The sequence below is a fragment of the Carcharodon carcharias genome, chromosome 15 (assembly GCF_017639515.1).
Source record: "Carcharodon carcharias isolate sCarCar2 chromosome 15, sCarCar2.pri, whole genome shotgun sequence".
NCBI classification, from domain to species: Eukaryota; Metazoa; Chordata; class Chondrichthyes; order Lamniformes; family Lamnidae; genus Carcharodon; species Carcharodon carcharias.
In genome coordinates this window covers 8050499-8056516 of record NC_054481.1, presented here as the reverse complement: position 1 = coordinate 8056516, position 6018 = coordinate 8050499, and positions in this window count along the sequence as shown.

Below are 6018 nucleotides of genomic sequence, written 5' to 3'. Positions count from 1 at the left end.
CTAGAGAGGTGAGTTCACAGGTTCTGCAGCCTGCTGAAGATTGCTGTCAGGGGAAAAAAAACACTTACAAAAATGCAAGTATACTGGGCTGGACAGTTTCTGCAGCTACCAAAGGACAAATATGTTGATATAGAAATAAAGGGGTATTTTAACCTAAAAGATTATTAATGCTTCCACAGCATAAAATAGTGCTAGTTCTTCACAAAAAATATAATGATTTCTGAAGGCACTCTAAAAGCACACTGTCCTCATTAAAATTGTGCTGTACAATAGGCTTCCTTTATGAGATTCTCCAAATTGCTCACGGTCACACAATTAGAGTTAAATGTGGAAGTGAAGGCAACATTTAGGTGTGAGCTGTGGAAAGGATTGTTTACATGGCAGCAATTGAAGTCACAACAAATCAACCCCAAACTCACCCAGAAGGACACCTCCAAATCTGCCCTGAGTTCATTAGGGCTCACTTACGCGGCGAAATGATTAAGTTTGCATGATGACATCACGCCAGCATGACACTGGTATAAAAGTTATATCAGTTTGCGAGGCATTAAAAATATTCAGGAATTCAAGAGAAGCAACGCATGGCGTCATTTATTTTAACAACATGCAGAAAATTAAAAAGGTCTAAGCTTAAGTAGAATATTTTAATCAGGTTGGCAATAAGGAACCCTAAAAGCTTAGAGCAAAATTTTAATTCCAGATTTTTCTTGCAGCAAAACTCAGCACAGCTTGCAAAAGTTGGGTTAAAGTAAACTCAGATTCAGGGACATCAAAGGAATCTAATTAGCAGGCTTTATTCATATATTATACTTAATTTCCTTTGAGTTTCATAAAAATATGGTTTGCAGTGTCTGCATTAAAGTCTATTTTCTAATTAATATAATCTGATAATGTAAATTAGTTTTAATATGCATAATTTAATGCTATATTAATTCTAATAGCACACTGGTTACAGGACATTGACCCAGATTCACACTGGAGTGTGCATCAAACAATAGAATTGTAAGTAATTCTAAGTAATGCAAATAGAAATGCAAAACATTTTTGAAGAGACTGAACACTGCATACTGTCATTTTGCCTCCCATCAGTAATGTAGGAGGCCCTTTGGTCGTTTCCCTGTAATCTATGGCCACTGATATATAGTACATTCTTTTTCTGTAGATTGACAGTAACTTGTATTTCCATAGTGCTTCTCTTAGTCATAGGGCCAGATTTTTGTGAAATCTGCCTGACTCCGGACACCTTTAAGAAAGGCGGGCAGGACCCAGATGCATAGTCCAGCCCCCACTTCCGACAGGTCCAAGTTGGCTGACAGGGGCAAGGCAGGGGTGGGGGTTGCGGTGCTGGGTGGTGGTCTCAATCACACAGGAGGGAAACCCAAACTCAGCAGAGCCATTTGAAATTAATGCTGAGTTCAAACGGACCCCATTTTTGCTGTTCCGAGGGCCTTAACCTGCAGTGTGGGAACCACAAATTTATGGAGTAGATTTAAACGTTCTTGAAGGGTGGCCTAGATCTATTTTTTGTCTCAAGATCTGAAGTTATTTAAATTCCCAGCCCTTTAAACAGTAAATAATAAGTAAATTGATACTTTAATAATTTTACTTTAATAGGTAAATTGGGATTATATTCTCTGGCATTTAGAAGAATGAAAGACAATCTCATCGAAATCTACAAAATTCTGAAGGGGTTTGATCGGGTAGACACTGAGCGATTGTTTCCGCTGGTTAGGGAATCGAAAACATGGGGGCACAGTCTCAGGATAAGGGGCCGACCATTTAGGACTGTATGAAGAGAAATTTCTTCACTCAAAGGGTTGTGAATCTTTGGAATTCTCTACCCCAGAGGGTTTGGATACTCCATTGTTGAATACATTTAAGGCTGGGATAGACAGATTTTTGGTCTCTTGGGGAATTAAAGGTTTTGAGGAGCAGGCGGGAAAATGGAGTTGAAGATCAAGATCAGCCATGACCATATTGAATGGCAGAGCAGGCTCAACAGGCCATATAGTCTACTCCTGCTCCTATTTCTTTTGTTTAAAATTACAGCTACAGTAATACTGAAGACTTGTGCTTCAGAACTTGCCGCATCCCTAGCCAAGCTGTTTCTGCACAACTACAACACTGACATCTATGTGACAATGTGGAAAATTGCCTAGGTATGTTTTTTTATTTATTCTTTCATGGGATGTGGGTGTCACTGGCTAGGCCAACATTTATTGCTCATCCCTAATTGCCCTTGAGAAGGTGATGGTTAGCTGCCTCCTTGAACCTTTGCTGTCCATTTGGCATAGGTACACCCACAGTGCTGTTCGGGAGGGTGTTCCAGGATTTTGACCCAGCAACAGTGAAGGAACTGCGATATAGCTCCCAGTCAGTTTGGTGTGTGGCTTGGAAGGGAACTTGCAGGTGGTGGTGTTCCCACGCATCAGCGGCCCTTGTCCTGTTGGTAAAGGTCATGGGTTTGGAAGGTGCTGCCAAAGGAGTCTTAATGAGTTGCTGCAGGGAATCTTGTAGATGGTACACACTGCTGCCACTCTGCATCGGTGGTGGAGGGTGAGAATGTTTATAGTGGTGGATGGGGTGCCAATCAAATGGGCTGATTTGTCCTGTTAGAAGAGTTATGCTACAGGCGACTGCGTTTTTTATTTTGTATTAAGTACTCCATTTTGTGGTTAAAAATAGTTTCAGCAGAAATTACGGAAACAATTGCGGAAAACGTCAATCAGCGTATTCAAAACACCATGTGAGGTTGATACAAGCTGGCTTCATAATTTTCTGTTCTTTGTGTATTCTGACCTCCTTGTGTTATACCGATCCGTCTTACAACTATATACTTAATCTTTTCTGTAGATGTAGGTAGGCAAACAACTTATGTGATATCTTAATCCTATCACTGACGTGGTAAGTAATGGAGCTTTCACCCATTTCACCCAGGGATGGCAAATCTCTGGGTTACTGAGCTGAGCCAAGTTAACTTAAACAGGGAGGAAAGTTCATGGAATGAAAGACATAGGGCAGAATTTTCCATTCTGGAGTCCAGTGGCTGGCAGGAAAGTTGATGTGATTCCTGCTGGGCAGCAGGGCAGGTGAACACGTGCAATCTTCTGCTTTTGAGCACATTAATTATACATCAGCGAGGAGCTTGGCAAATCTCGTGGAGAAGCGGGCAAGAAGTTGCCTGCCCTGCCGTCACTTCATGGGGTCAAAGGTCCTGGCACTATTTTTAAAGGGCACCCGAACACTTGTTCAGTCAGTGCAGGTCAGGAGCTCCGCACTACTCCCCCAGTGTCCTTGCAGCCACAGCTCGTACTGGAGAAGCTGGCAGATGTGAGTAACCACATCCCGGGACAAACAAGAACGCCTCCAGCATCGCCTTTTGCTCATTGCTAGATTAGAGCAGCGCCATGGTTGTGCCAATGCTCACCATTGCAGTGGCCCATATTCACCAGCATCTTCACCTTCCTGAGGCCCTGCTAGCTCTTGCTGCTCAGGCTCTTGCTCCTCCTGGCCCTGTACCAACCAGCAATGGGCCCTCCTTCTCCTCATCTGGATGAGAGCCAGTACTAAGGTAGTTTTGCCTACAGTGTGCATCAATGACGCCTCAGTGGACTTGTGAACAAACTGAAGTGATACATTAAGTGAGCATGTCAGTTACAGGTTTCCCTCCATCTCAAAGCCAGCAGGCAAGTGTTGAGTGCTTCATCTGGCCTCTGTCTAGATATGACATTCCCACCCCACCCCTTCCAGGTAAAGGACATCCTGGAGGAGCAGAGATGGGTGTTCCTCCTGTTCATACATGACTACGTATGGAGACATTGCATTTTGATCAGAGTGATGAGAAATATGCACAAGAAACCTCACTCTGACATTTTTCTGCTTGTCTCCATTATCCTCAAAACTCCATAAAGAGACCATTGCCTTGGCAGCATAGAAAGACTAACCGCATCATCCCTTGTTGGCCATATCCATTCACCTGGGAGGATGGAGGTTTGGAGTCGCTAGTTGGCTTCCCTCCACAGCCATGCCCCTTGGAGACATCCACCTCCCTCACTTGCTTCATCCCTGTCTCCGAGTGCAGTCAATGGCAAATGGCACAGAATGAACGACAACTCCACACCTTGCAGATCTTGATGTTATGAGACCTATGAGTCAGGAACAAACCTGCTGCAACATGGGCTTTAAAGAATAGGACACAGCTGAGCACGGTTGACATCCAATTGCCTCATAATTATTAGTGTGTCCCTTTAGACGGCCATGTGCTGACCTTGAACTCCACCCAAAAAAGACTTTCCTCTCAGCTTGCGGGATCTCACTGCCTGACTAACTGCATAGTCAAGGTTGGTTTGGAAAAATAGTGCGTTTCAACTTTCAAACCCACTCCACCACTTTCTTTCCTCCCCCTGACATCCACCAACTTCCCCACATCATAGGCCCACCCAATATCACCATTCCTCCCCCCTCTGTCACCTTTAAATCTCCCCCGTTACAAGTCACCTCCTTCATGCCTTTCCTCCTCTCAGAGCTAAAACCGTCCCTATGCTCACTCTGACACTGCCCCCCCCCCCCCCCATTATTCAAGCCACCTGTCTTGTCCCCCTCCATGACCCACCTGATGAGCCCTTCACCTACCAGATGCTCACCCTGAACCTGCCACCCTGCTGCATCCCACTCCCCTCTCTGACTGTGTGTTCCCCCCCTATCACCACTACTCTTCCCCCAGGACCCTGCCGATGACACCACCGACCCTGCTCTCTAGGATACTTTCCCCAACCTTCCCAAACACTCTCCCCTCCTTCTCCGGTAAGCCTGTGCATTCACCTGTCTCCCACGTCTAGGATCGGGGCACTCGCGTGACGTAATGTGAGGTCCCCAAGAAAGAGAAAGCAACATCTATGGACCTCAGTTGTGGAAGAGGTTGTGCTCGCCAGGTACACACCACTTACATAGAGCCGTAAAACTGAACGTTCTAAATTCTCGCTGGCGGGGAACTTAATTTGAAAGGAGAACTTAATTCCGGCGAGGTGGCCTTTTAATTAGCATGCATAAGCATGCACAGGAAAGTGGGGTTTCCAAAATTGTCAGGAAACTTGATCCACCTTGAAAGTCAGAAGAACAAAATTCCAACAATTTATCCCGCCGTTGGGAAACAATTCGCTAAATTAAGTGCCCCCGCTTGCCATGATTCCTGCTGCTGGAGGGAGTGGAAAATTCCACCCATAATATAACAGGGCAGCTAAGGAATAGAAGTGAAACTCTGTAGGTGCAAAGTTATCAAGACCTGAGGTGATGATCCTGCTACTAAATTTATTAACTGTAACGTGAAATCTCCACAGCCTCTTCACAACATGGCTTCAAGTATCATTTCCTGTAGCAAATCTGTAAGCAAAAGACTCTGCATCTATATCTCATTCCTAGCACAGAGCTTGCTTCTCTCGAATCTATTGAGAGCGTGGGAAATTGGGCCTCAGGCCTCATCTCTATAAACCCAAGTGCTAAAAGCAAATGGCGGCCCGATGAAGCCTGCCAGTCAGGCCGTCAGGAAGATTGACCTGCTCTGGCACTGTGCTGGCCCACAAGAAGTAGGTCTGCAAAGGTGGAGAGGTGGGGCTGAATCGGAGAGTGGAGCGAGCCTGGGCTGATGGTGACTTGTGGTGCTGTTGTGAAGCTAGAAGGAGCAAGTCAAAAATATAAAACAGTGCTTTTAGCCAACAGCATCCAGTGGTTTCCATAACTACTGCCGTTCAAGCCACCTAGCCAATACTAAACTTGGGAGCGGGGTCTTAAAACCTGTGTTAGAACCCTAGCTCTCAACTGTTTCAAATGGGTGCCCTGGATGCTTGGCATTTGGTAGTTCCAGTTTGGCAGTTGCTGCACTTTCAGAAGGGATTGGGAGCAAGAGAACTCTCAACTTGTCCAAAAAACAGGCACAACAGAGACTTAAGAAATTTTGGAAGAGACCACTTTTATCATGGAGCATCATCGATGGTAGTAGAACCATAAACTATCTGTGAAACA